Here is a 13,825-nt window from a genome sequence, read left to right as displayed (position 1 = left end):
CTGCGGTCGGGGCTCATGGAGCGCAGCGTCTCCTGCCATGAATGTCCCAGTAACGTTAAACTCCTCCACATCCTGGTTACTGAATTAATGTGAATAATCTCCATCTCATATTTACATTTACAGTCATATTCAATAAATTAAAATATTGGTTCCCATGAGGCTCGTTTGTCAGGTTTTAAAACAACTTCAGCAGATATTAAACATATTTTTCATGCTTTCTTACTTTTACTCTAGTAAAAATGTTAATGTGGTTCTTTTACTAGAGAACATTTTTGTCTGTTTATTTGTAATTTTACTTCAGTACATTGTTTGAGTTCTTTCTCCACCTCTGGTGAACAGCCAGTAGGTGGCGCTAGAGTCAGGAGGAGGCAGCCTGGAGAAAAGGCTGTTCCTCCCTGATCTGTTTCCAAGCAGTCAGAGTGTAGAAGTTGAGAGCTGGAGAAGTTTCCTCCTGTTGCTGCAGCAGCAGAGATGTTCTGCTTCATGGACTAAATCAGGTTGGAAAGAGGAGAGATCTTTACTGAGCTGCTGGATAAAAGCTTCTGAAACATTTCAACTCTTTCTGGAAACTAATGAGACATAAAAACAATGGATGTTTTTACCATCCAGACCTTTAGAACCAGTTCAGGTCAATAATTCAGTTGTTTCTGTGGAAGATGAACAGATTTGATGTGAAATGATGAAATTCTTCATTTCTATCTGATGTTCCAGCAGATCTGTAGAAAATGGAGCTGCAGCTCTCAGATATTTCAGTCGTCATGTTTTCTATCAATGAATCCACTGATTAAAGCAGGAATCTCATCTCCATGTTCTCCTCCAGAGGTTCCCAAGGTTTGTTCCTGGAAGCTGCTGCTGGTTCCTCCAATCCAGGCTCCGCCCCCTTTAGAGGAAATCTGTCCATATATGGCGCTAAGAGTCACCTTGATGCTGCAAAGCTTTGTTCAGGGATGAGATGTCAGGATGTTAGTGTCAGTCTGTTCCAGGCTTTAGTTGTTCTCCTCATGAGGAGCTGAAGTCTCTGACAGGAACGTAGAGCTGAACAGGAGAAGAACTTGAAGCTTCTTCTTGGCCTCTGATTGCAACAGCAGGACAATCCAACATTTTAGTCTTACTTCATCTGGAAATATTTCTTTGACCCTGAATCAGTTTGAAGGCAGGCCAGCTCCTCATCAGAGCTGAGATCTTCTCTGTCCTCCATGCTGGAAATGTACAAGTCCAGCAGCTCCTGATCAGTGACATCAGAGCGTGACATCATCAGTAGAGTGATGATGTCATTTCCCTCTCAGAGCAGCTTGGAAATCTGAGAGGAAAGATGCAAACAAAGACTCTCTGGACTGTTGGATCTGCTGGTTCTGGTTCCAGATGCTCCTTGGACACTTTCACAAGCCATTACTGCAGCTGCTGGATTCAGGATGCTGCTTCTTCTTCTTGGTCTCATTGTAAATGTGTGCAGCATCGCCACCTGGTGGTGTTGGTTGGTAGAGGAAGTGCTGAAAGGTTGGAGGTGTTTGTCAGAGGTGTGTGATGATGGAAGCCTCTCCCTGGTTTGTGAGTCTGAGCTCAGAGATCAAATCTTTGATTCTTGTTGAACTCTTTGTTGAATGTGATTCAGCTTCTCCTTTTTAATGTTTGTATTTCTGGATATTACAGTGAGGCCACAGCAGGTTTTCAGCAGCAGGGCTGTTTAGTGTTTCATTCCTTCATCTGTGTGTGGGAGTGTGGATGGAACAGGTATCCAGGTGTTGTGTCAGAGTTTAGATTGATTGTATTTTAATGCTGATTATTAAATCAGGTTGAGCTTCCAGAAATGTTTCCTTAGTTTCCTGATGTCCTTTTAGGCTTCAGTGAGTTTCTTCAGGTTGTTACTGAGGGATTTCCTTTCTCCTCTCTGTTGGAGCTTTTCCTGTGTTTGGAGAAATGAGTTGTGCTGCAGCAGCACCAACTGTCCTTCCTACATCCACTGCAGTTTGCAATCCAAATGTTGGACTGTTCCTGTCTCAGTGGAGGACAATGTGTGTCTGAGAGACATGTAATGTCCATGTTTGCTGCTGAAAGAGACTGATGGTCTGACCCCCCTCCTCCTTTCAGGGTGGAGCCTGCTGGAGTCCCATTCTTGACACCAGGTCCATGGAGATGTAAGTGTGTTTTTCATCTGATTCATGACAACAAAGCAGCTCACATTCAACCATCTTCAAACTGTCACATCACTCATTCAGGAGTCATCATCAAAGTGTCAATAAATGATCAATAACTGCAGCTGGATTGTGTTTGTTCTCTCCATCAGATTCCTGTCAACTCACCATCGACACAAACACAGTGAGCAGAGAACTCAAACTGTCTGAAGACAACAGGAAGGTGACATGGGAGGAGCTTCAGTCATATCCTGATCATCCAGACAGATTTGATTTTCCTCAGCTGCTGTGTAGAACTGGTCTGACTGGTCGCTGTTACTGGGAGGTCGAGTGGAGAGGAGGAGTTTATATATCAGTGAGTTACAGAAGAATCAGGAGGAAAGGATACAGTAGAGACTGTTGGTTTGGAGAGAATGATCATTCCTGGAGTCTGAGCTGCTCTGATGATGGTTACTCTGTCTTTCACAATAACAGAGAAACTCGTCTCTCCTCCTCCTCTGTCTCTAACAGAGTAGCAGTGTATGTGGACTGTCCTGCTGGCATTCTGTCCTTCTACACAGTTTCCTCTGACTCACTGATCCTCCTCCACACCTTCAACACCACATTCACTGAACCTCTGATTCCTGGATTTAGGTTCTGGTTCAGTTCTGGTTCCTCAGTGTTTCTGTGCTGAGTTGAGTCTAAAGAGTCTAAAGATTTTCCTCCTGTCAGAGAAACTCTCTCACTGTTGAACAGATAGTTCAGTCTCTACAATCTATTTCTTGGTGAAACAATTCTGATTGAGTCCTTGGAAACTTTTTCTTCTTCCAGTCCTTTAAATATGGAAGCTGGGATTATTCCAGGATTATTCCAGGATCCTCATGTTTTCCTGTTTGTTTCCAGTCAAAGCTTCACACTGAATATCAAGATGTTGTTTCTCTCATTTTTTCCTTTCATTCATCAGATTTCATTGAAATGTTGATCAGTTTTTCTCAATCACTGATCATTTTCTGTTTCTATCGGCTCCTATTTTTCTCAACATGTCAGATTTGAATATTAAATCTTCCTTTTGTAAATTTGCTGCAGTTTTTCTTCATGTGTTTTAAATAAAAACATTTTTCTTCTGCATTTGGTTCATTTGCTGCTCATTCTGTTCTTTTCCTGTTCAAATTTAAATATTTGCATTAAAAAGATTTTTTCATCAACTCTGCCTTTCAGAAAGTCCTGATTTAAAGTAAAACATTCCCATCCCATGAAGGTCAGAGGTCAATGCTTTGAAGCCTAAAGTGGGAAAATCTTCATATTTTCTGTTTCATTCAGAACTTCTACCTGAAACTCAGAACCTGCAGAACATTTTTCTCTTTGGAGGAAAAATCCCAGGAACTGGAAGATCAGAGCAGAATGAAAACTGGAGATCAGTGTTGGACAGAAAAGGTCTGATCGCTGCATCTCTGCTATATTTTACATTTAAATCTGATAACAAAAAGTAAACCTGTTTTTAGTGAATAAACCAACATGGATATGACCCGCCACAGCGCCAACGTGGGCCACACCTGATTCAACCCAAACCGGAAAATGAAGGATTTAACTGGAAAAAGCAAAACCCAGTAAAATCAGCAGCTGGTTGTGATTAAAATGCAGTTTGTTGCAGAGGTTCAAACTTCCTGATGGTGACCTCTCCTCCGTCCCTCACCTTGTCTGGCCGGTTTTAATCCTCACTGCAGTGTTAGACTGGAGCTCATCTCTCAGATTAACCAGATTAACACTGAGCTGCAACAGGAACCAAACGTCTCTCCTCCAACTTATTTCACTGATTAATAACAAGGTTGGATAAAAACATTGAGCTGAGCTTCTCATTCCTTAAAGAGTCATGAAGAAAGACTCACCCTGGAACTGCAGAAAAGAAGTTAGAAAGTTTAAAAATAGATGGAAAAACTTTGTAAATATATTCTAACAAGTGATTTAATTATCTGTTTATTTTTGTATCTTTTAATGTATAAAACTGTATAAAAAAGGTGTAAATGGTTAAAAATCTTCAGAATGAGCCAATTTTTAACCTGATTAATCATCACAATAATTCTTTGTTGGACCATCGCTACGCGGTACTGAGGAGGAAACTTTAAAACAGTTTTAATGTAACTTTCTCTATGTCCTAACATGAGATAATCTGAGAGAACAAATGGAGTTCCTCTGCCTCCTCCCTGTGTTCTGCTGAATTACTCTACTGGGTCAGAAACAAGCCATCAGAACCAGAACAATCAGCCATGAGCCTGCAAGTATTGGACATGTTTTTGTCTAAATGAGGTGATTTTATGGCTCCATTTTGCCAGATCACATAGTAGCATTTCTACCTAAAGCCAAACATTAACAGCCAATCCATGTGATCGGTATCTGTGATCGGCAGTGATCGGACCTCATGGTGATCAGAACCGGCAGGAAAAACCCTGATGGGAGCGTCTCTACCCAGGAGTAATATGATGGTTTAGAAGTTCATTGAAATCTTTTCCGTTTTGAAAGAAGCTCACATTTGGGGAACTTGTGAATGATTACATTATTTATCATACTTGGTTCTGCTTAAAATGATTCAATTCAACTGAATTATTCTATTGTCATTATTGTTCTTACATTTGGGAGATTGAACATTTCTGTTTTTATTAAGTTTTTAAAATAAAACTTTAAAAAGTTCAGAAAATAAAATCAATCTACTGAACATTCTGATTTTATGAGGATCTGTTTGAAATGTTTGTTACAAAGTTGATTACTGCATTAATTTTTATGTGAATTAAATTGGTGTTTAATTTGTGTTTTTTGTAATGAACTGTTACTGGATGTAATACTATTTTTATTTTTTAAAGGATTTTGACCCGTTTACTGGCCGACATTTATTCTATAAATCATTTGGTGACCAATTAAAAAGTAAATGTATTGAACTAAAAATGGAATATCTAATTTCTGGAGCAGAAATATTAATCACTAATACAGTTTCCTCAAGTGACTGGAGTTTATTTATTTTTAACACAGTTTGATGAAATGGTGAAGAAAAATATAAGACAATTATAAATGGAACTGGTTCATTTTTGGGGAAAAACTGTCATAATTGTCAGAAAAATACAAAGAAAATTAAAAACTTTGTTTTTAAACACCTTCAGTAAAATTAAAGTTATAAGAAAATGTTTAATAAATGATGGAAAATACTTTATTTTAAGATAAATCACGGTCGCACCACATGACATTCTTAAGACCACAGCCGAATCATATTGATAAAAAACCTCTGAAAACATTTCATTTTAATTTTTAATTATAATGTCTGTGTGCACAACATTTCAAATGTTGTAATAATTGCAATGGATCAACATATTTTTAAATGTTTAATTTCCCCTGATGGAAATCCTGATACGTCAACGACCCTGAAACAGACGTTCCTCCAAAATCTCAGTGATTTCCTTTTCTTTCAGTCTTGCATCCACATCAGCAGAAAGAGGTTTTGAAAGCACTGAAATATCATCAGTAGCAATAATTTCAGCATTTAAAAGCTCAAATCTGACTTCATCTAGTTGAGTATCAAGTCCTTGAATGGGAGGTTTTAGACTCCTGGGTAGTTTGAGCAGTGAATGTAACAAACAGCCATTGATAGAAAAAGCTGCTGTTCCTGTAAATGAAGTCAACATGACAGTTTGATTTGATATGTCAGCCTCCTCTCCATCAGTAGAAGAGGCTACTGATGGATCTGATGATCCAGAGCAGTGCTTGCTTCAGAGTCAATACATTTAATCAGGTGGGATTTTCCACTTCCTGCTCCACCGTTGACATAGAAGTAAAATGGATGAGGGTTCAAAGCACAGAAACACTGAATACACCAGTCTCTTACTGCACAGTTTGGTGTCTCCATTGGTGGATTGATGGGAAAACTGAGAGCATCAATTTACTGGACTGAACTGGAGATTGATAAAACACGGAGTGGAGTTTTCTTCTGTGCATTTTTGTGCCATAAATGGATTGGAAACCAAATCTGGAAAGAGTTTGACTGGAAAGTAAAAACCAGATTTAATAAAACTCAATTAAAAAGTTTCATTTCCAGGATTCCAACCACAGATAGATGTTGGAGGAATTTGTGGAATGGTCGGTCATCACACACGTCTTCTGGGACTGACCACAAATAAAGACCTTCTGGGAGGAAATGAAACAGGAGATTGAGGACATTCTCAGGACAGATCTCCCCATGGAGCCTCTTCTATTTCTGCTGGACATAAACACCAAGGATTTACTCACTAAAGATCAATGTTACATATTGTTGCACCTTCTGCTACTAGTAGCAAGAAAGACAATTACACTAAACTGGATTAAATCCTGTTCACCAACTGTTGCTGAGTGGAGAAAAACTGGAACATGACAACATGATGGAGCGTCTGACTGAACAACTAGACATGAAAATAGATCATTAAATATGTAGTTTAGAAAATAAATATTGGATTTGAAAATTAAATGTTTAGTTTGGAAAATAAATATTTATTTTGAAGGTAAATATTTAGTTAAAGTTTTATTTCCACATATTTATCAGAACTTCTCTCCTTCCTCATGAAGATTTTATCAACCTGCCTCTGATTTCATCTCAGAGCTTCTACTTCCTGGTTCTGTTGCTCTGAAGGAAAAAACTACAAACCAGGTGAGCTGTGATGTCATCAGTTATGCAACATCCGTCACATTTACTTTCGGTTTGAATTTACCTGTTCAGGTGTGGCTTCAGACCGTTAGTTGGGTCATAGCAGTTTGTTTAGCCACCAGCTTGAGAGATAGCAAACAGTGAAAAATGAATGAGAATGTGTGAGTGAGCGGAACAAAAAGAGAGCAGAATAGGTGTTAGACAGCAGACAGGAAGCTGGAAACAAAACCTTTTTAAATCCTCTTTAGTCCCAATGTGACTACAGATTCATATTTCCATTATTCTGCATTTCTGAAAACTCACTGCTGCTCCAGTGACTAATTAACTTTGCTGAAGCATTTTTTTTAAATAGACATGTTTTCCAGGTGGAGATTATAATCTGAATTTAAAATAAATCTCAAATTCTAATTTAAAACTAGAGATGCACAATATTGGATTTTTGGCCTAAATGTTGATTTACTAAAACTCGTTTGGCAGATAACCAATAACCAATAACCGATACCAATGCCGATATTTTGGTCCTATACCTACTTACTGAAACTATATGGTTTTCTCTACTGTGGAAATAAAATACTGCATTAATTTGATCAATTTAGCAAGCTACCAAATGCAAACGCTAAAATGGTACACTTTCAACTTGCATTGTGTTTAATGTCACCTTTATTTGACATTTGCTCTCTCTAAGACGATGACAACACTCAAACACTCATTGTCACTGGTTCATCAAAACAATGGCTTTTATATCTGTGAGTTATATTAAATTTTACAGCTAATGTCAGCAGATACCGATACAATGCCGATAATATGGTGCATCAATATTTAAAAGTACCAAATTGTAACTTCAAGATATTAATCTCCTCTGCACCACAATTAAATGCAAACTGAATTCGCATTGGATCAGCTTTTTACACCACAACAAACATCTGAGATTGCTGCATCTATGTCGGTAACTCCAGATAGCTGTAATTACTTTGACAAAGATTAATTAGGCCAGAATAAGCTGAATTAATGAGGTTAGCACAGACACCTCAGCCAGGCCTTAGAAGCTGAAAACCACTTCTGTTGAGATTTCAAAGTGTGTGAATGACTGAATGATTGAGGCAAACTGACAAAAGAAGTAGTGGGGAAAAAGTTGCAGAAATCAGTATTCCTCCAACTTTATAGAAAGAAAAAACTAGAATCACACAAAAGGTGTGAACAGCAAACAAGATCTAATCAGAACCAAGTAAACATTCTCACTTATTTCTCCTGTTGCCTTGTGAATGGACTTAGAAAAGAAAATCCTCTGAAAGAAAACAAGTGCATAGTATCAGTCTGAGTATCACAGCACTCTGAATCATTCAAGCTTAATCCTATAGTGTATCGCACCGAATCTACAACGCAGCATAACACTCATGACTATTTATCTCTCCACAAACAGTAAATAAAGCGACACACACATCAACTTTTCATTCCCCCATCATATATCTGCTCAGAGTGCTGCACCGTGGCTGATAGTTTCCCAAACCTGACAGTCGCAATGCTCTAAGTGCAGCAACAGTAACCAGAGACCCCATAAGATAAATGGCTCCGAGTTCAGTGTCAGGGAGTAGGCAACTAATGTGGTCCTGTTTTGACCAGATAACACACACTGCTGCTGTGTGTGTGTGGGTGTGTGTGTGTGTGTGTCAGCTCATCAACTTTCTAAATGTATGCAGGACAGATTTATTTAGCTGGTTCTCATGGTAAAAAACAGGAGGCAAGGTCATGGCAGCCATGTTTTACCCTGGAACAACGCTACAGAAAAAGTCCGGATTCATTTTCCTACGACTGATTTTTTAAAAACAAAAATGTACAACAACATTTTAAGCTCCAACTTAGTAGTTTGTCATTGATTCCCATCTTTTACAAGCAGTTAATAGGAGTTGATTTAATTAACATTAGTTTATAGGAAACCCAGCAGAGAGACCTAATAGGCACCCTTCTGTCAAAATTTAATCGGAGTTTGATGGATGAGTGATTAATGACCCTAATTAATTGATATTAATTTCCGGTCACATGATGCCCCTCCCCCCATCCGGTCACATGATGCCCCTCCCCCATCCGGTCACATGATGCCCCTCCCCCCATCCGGTCATATGACCCCCAGGATGTCTCATGACCTCAGCATGCTTAGCACGTGTTACAATATATTCCCGCTAATTTCAATTCATCCAATAGAAACAGAGACAGGCTCTGAGTTTTATGAGTAATACAATTAAAGTATAAAAAACAATAAGTGTTAAATAATCAAGAATAATATACAATATAATATATTTAAATAGAATGTTGTAATTAACTCCGGTTTTGCTCACCAAGCCGTTCGTGTTTGTGCGTGTGTCCAGGCAGAATACTGTACAGAGATGTCCCTCAGGATGTCTCAATGCCATACAGTGTTTAAGGGGAACTCCTTCTGACCTCTATGAGTTTGAATTAGCCAATAGAAGCAGAGACAAGGGGTTCGGTGTTAGAAAATCATTAGTAACATACAATATAGTATATTCAAATAGAATGTTGTAATTACCTCCGTTTTTTTAAACAGAAGGTCTTTCTGATATACTGCCTGAAGCGGGACATGCCACAGCCATCAGGAAGACCCTCATGACCTCCGGTCATCATGTGTGACACGTGTGGCTCTCTATATTTCCGATCATCTCAATTGGGTCTCTATCGGGGGTTGATTGATATGATGTAAACGCCAGCACAGGATTCATTCTCGTGACTGTTTGGAGGAGGCCCCATGACAGTGCTGCTCACCAAGCCATTCGTGTGTGTGTGGGTGTGTGTGTGTGTGTGTGTATATAAAGACATATAGAAACAAAAGTCCCTAAAGAAAACCTACAGTTTAACTATTTTACTGCATTATTTATGGTAGCACAATTAGCCAGTGTTGACTATGAGTTTGTGATTTCCTTCATCACTTCAATTTTAAACTTTAATAGATTTTGTTTTTTCTGTAACACTTGCTAGTGTGATACATTTCAGTAAATGTTCCTCATTTGTACACGTACTTCTTAAGAATATGTGACAGACAGTAAACAGGCCTACTCAAATTTAACTTTTATCTTTCCGCAGTTAAAGAATTTGTCCAGACTTTTCCAGAATTTGGCCCGGCTTCACTGTGAATAATTTTGTTCAGTTTTTTTTTTCTTGCTGTTGAATCAACGCTGATCTTCCCACTGCTTCATGCTTTCTCCAAAATAGTAAATCTTGGTTTAAATACATTTAAACTCATAGATTTTTTTTCTGTAACACTTGCTAGTGTGAAACATGTTAGTAAAAGTTCCTCATTTGTACTCGTACTCCTGAACAATATCTGACAGGGACTAAACAGGCCATGGTGAGGTTCCCTTGGATTTATATTGATTTACTCAATGTGTAAATATTTATCAAACTGAATAGCCATTCCGTTTTTTTAATATAGTATTTTTTTCTTTTGGTGTTTGTTGCACAAATTCAAATATATGCTGGCTATCAACCAACAATTAAATCAGTGAATTTGTGTTTTTTCTTAAATACTCCCTCTCTCCGAGACTTACTTACATCTTCTGACAGCTAGCCCCACTTATAATAACATTGACTAAGTTTGCTATTGGTACACTTTACCTAAAAATAAAAATTAAACATACTCACTACACAACCATGCTCCAAGAGTTGCTCACAAAATGGTGAATTGTTTTGTTACCTTAAAAATGATCTGCAGCTTTTGTTCCTTGGTCCTAATGATGCTGTTCACTAATGTTCACTAACAGACAGTTCAACACTTCTTGTGATTGATAAGCTTATAAATGATCGATGTGAAGCATCAGTATGCGCTAAAGAAGATCATATCAGTCGTATTAAGTAAAATATCATTAAACTCAAAGCAATCAAAATTATATTTCTCTGAAAGGTCTTTTTTTTCAGGGAGTTTAGACTGTATGAAAGGAATCATTGAAATATACTATGAAATATTTTATCTGCTGCATCCCCATAATAAAACTTCATTTGTGAATTGAATGATTACATTGCATCTAGATACAAAAGAATCAACCGTTAATTAGTAATCATACTGACTAACAAGATCTGATCAAACAAGAAACTTGACGACCTCAATTGATTTCTCACATTGGAGAATAAACCGTCTGACTTTCTTTAGCCACTAAATTTAACCTTACCAAAGTTTTGCCTTGGAGCAAACAGGTACTGAGTTTGAAGCGGATCAGACGCCTTCAGCCATCTGCTAAAGCTAGACTCCGGCCTTCCTCACTGTAAAATAAAACATTAGACTTAAAGAAAAGTTCAAGCGAACATCACTTAATTATCATCGACTTGTTGTTTGTACTCATCTTAAACAAGTGGCAGGAACATTTGGATGTATATAAAAAAAGCTTTATAAGTTAATCTATTTAAGTTGAGTCCATGCAACAAGTAAAATAAAATAAAAAGTGAATTATTTGAAAGTAATGAGGATTTAGGGTGGTAAAAGTTGAACATTTTAACATGTCCAGACACTACACCACTTCTGCTCAAGCAAACCAAAAGGTTTTGAACAGAACAACCATGTCAAATAATGAGACCGTGAATCTTTAATCTATGTAGCAAATATATTGCTGCTGCTGCTGTAGGCAGAAAATAAAATAAGTTTTGTGGAGAATAATATTTTGGATGAGTTTAAGAATATTGTTTGCCAAAATCACACGGTGTAACTACACTTGTCTTTTATATGTAGCAGTAATTGAATCTTTTTGAGGCAATTGGTTTGCATAAATTAAAGTAAATACGACCTATTTTCCTGCTCCACATACTTAGCTAGCAATGTGCCAGTTAGCTTCCCAGTCTGAACTTCTGGGCAATGTCTTGATTCAGTCAAATTTTCTATCTTGTATCTCCTGAACTCTGATATTTTGCTTGCTGGTCTTCATCGTGCTCTGAATGCAGTATCGGGTTTCTCTTACTTTAACCCGCCCAACTTGCACCTGATTGGCATGTTAGCCTTTTGATTCCCTCCCAGCGAGGCGGTGCTTCACAAAGCAAACCGTTTGTCAAACTGTTGATCTGCCTCATGGCTGTTTTAGAAGATATGGTGACTGAGGTTTAGACAGTACTAGCCAGCTCATGCAGCTTGTTTTGACTAGATGCCAGTCCTAAAAGTACATATCTTTAAAATATGAATAAATACGTACAATTCCATAATTATTCGATCCAACGGTTATAGAAGTTTTGTAATAATGCAATTCAGGTATTTTACATTTTCTGGACTAAAGGAGGATTTCAGTTCAACACCTGTGGTTTCTTAATGTAAGTGTTTCTGCTACTGGACAAGAAACAGGGTTGAAAGAGGATTTAGAAAGAAAAATACAAAGATGATAGTTGTTTTTACCGAGAGCAAGGCTGTGACTAGTTATCAGGACAGAATGAGACCTGTAAAACTGTTAGGCCCATACGACCAAGGAGGGAACCAGTCATCTGCTCCAATAATTTATTGGCCTTTAGGAAATATTTTTGGACACAGCCATCCGCAGGAGCAAGATCAAGCAAGAACATCACAACATCAGATGTATTTTTTCATCCTTATATCCGTGATTTAAAACTATTTTTAATTTTGTGTCATCTTAAAGATGGAAAGATTCAATTATTTTTTCACCCATGGAAAAGTGTAATGTGTTTATTATGAGTAGGATTAACCAAGCTGAAGGAAAACAAAGAAAAAGGATAAATAAATATTCATTGATTCAGAACCGAATCAGCAAATATGAAGCCTAGGCGCAAATTCAAACTGGAAGACTCTTTAGCCCCACCTGCATCATCCAGTCGGCGCGTCCCGCTCATCACCACCGACCTATCAACGCTGGACCAAGCCACGTCACGTCCAATCACCGACCAAGGCCCAGTTGATAAGGACCTCCATCCATGGCATCTTCCGCTTTCCAGCTGCGCTCAACCTGTTCAGCCGCACGCCTCAGCTCCCAGCCAGCTATCTCGCCAGATCCATTTCTCCGTGATTGCTCGTCCTTCCACCTCTAATGTCCCTCATAAAAGCCGCTAAGCCGCTTGCTCGGCCCCTTCCTTCCCTCAGTCGCTCCTCAGATGGAAGAAGAATCCCCCCGGCCCCATTCAGTCTAAGCAGCTTCTGCCGCCGCTCTCTCGCCTGACCGGGATCCACCGTCTCTGGCTCCCGCGTCACCCACTCCACTGCCCTGGCCGACCCGCCACGGTCTCGCTGCACCGATCTCCGTCGCCCTCCCAGCCCGTTGCTCATCATCTCTCCACCGCCGTTCATCGCATCGCCTTTCCACCGGTTCCTCGCTCTGGTTCAGCCACTTCAACAGCTTCAGTCACTTCCGCATAGCTGCTGGCGGTCCGGTCATCAGCTCCTCCCTTCGGATTTCCCACGCTATGCCCGCCTCGGGCTTTCAGGGTAAGACGTAGCCTCACACGTCTCATTCATGTTCTGCAACGTTAGGAAACGCGGAACTTAGTCTATCCCCTTCCCGAACTTGCAGGCCCATTTCGCATGCGCCACCCGGGCGCGTTTCAAATGCTTCAGAGCTTTTAATCGTATGAATGCATACATGAATTAGTAAATAGTAGCTTCCCTCCCAGGTGTGACCCAAGGCGGATCGCCAACCTCTTTTCTACAGCTTCCCGCTCTCAGTAGTAGCCTCAGTTATCAAGCCCCATATATTCCTCCTTTAACTTTATTATGCCCGCACTGGACTTCCTGCTCCTTTTCTCGGCCCCTCTCAAATCAGCGGCCGTGTTTGGTCACGTTTATCCGCACAGCGGGATTATTCATTCATAAAAAACAGTAGACGTATGCGCACCCAGCTACGTAGAGCTGTTCATGGGTCGTCATGGTTACCGCATTCATTTCTCTGCTTCAACATTGACTATCTTAAATAGTGCACCCGCCGTCTTTAACCGCTTGACAGTACGTCATGCCCCCATTGACATTACTGAGCAGGATGCGCATTAATAACCAAAAGGGAAGAAGAAGAAATAAAAAAAATAAAAAAAATAAAAAAAATAAAAACAACCTTGACATTTTGCATGC

At 39.2% G+C, this 13,825-nt stretch overlaps 1 protein-coding gene and 1 long non-coding RNA gene across 2 annotated transcripts in view; both read left to right on the top strand.

Annotated features, from left to right (window-relative positions):
- LOC116724472 (NACHT, LRR and PYD domains-containing protein 3-like) overlaps positions 1-13,825 on the top strand; it is a 331,270-nt gene that overhangs the window by 41,492 nt on the left and 275,953 nt on the right. The window lies entirely within an intron of this gene.
- On the top strand, positions 5,168-12,956 carry LOC116724672 (uncharacterized). Its single transcript, XR_004340228.1, has 4 exons — positions 5,168-5,180; positions 10,284-10,292; positions 11,585-11,594; positions 12,508-12,956. It is a non-coding gene; the product is annotated as an uncharacterized LOC116724672 (long non-coding RNA).

This window comes from Xiphophorus hellerii, chromosome 8, assembly GCF_003331165.1.
Source record: "Xiphophorus hellerii strain 12219 chromosome 8, Xiphophorus_hellerii-4.1, whole genome shotgun sequence".
Lineage (NCBI taxonomy): Eukaryota > Metazoa > Chordata > Actinopteri > Cyprinodontiformes > Poeciliidae > Xiphophorus > Xiphophorus hellerii.
The sequence above is the reverse complement of the archived record's forward strand: the minus strand, read 5'-3'. Positions and strand labels throughout refer to the sequence as shown.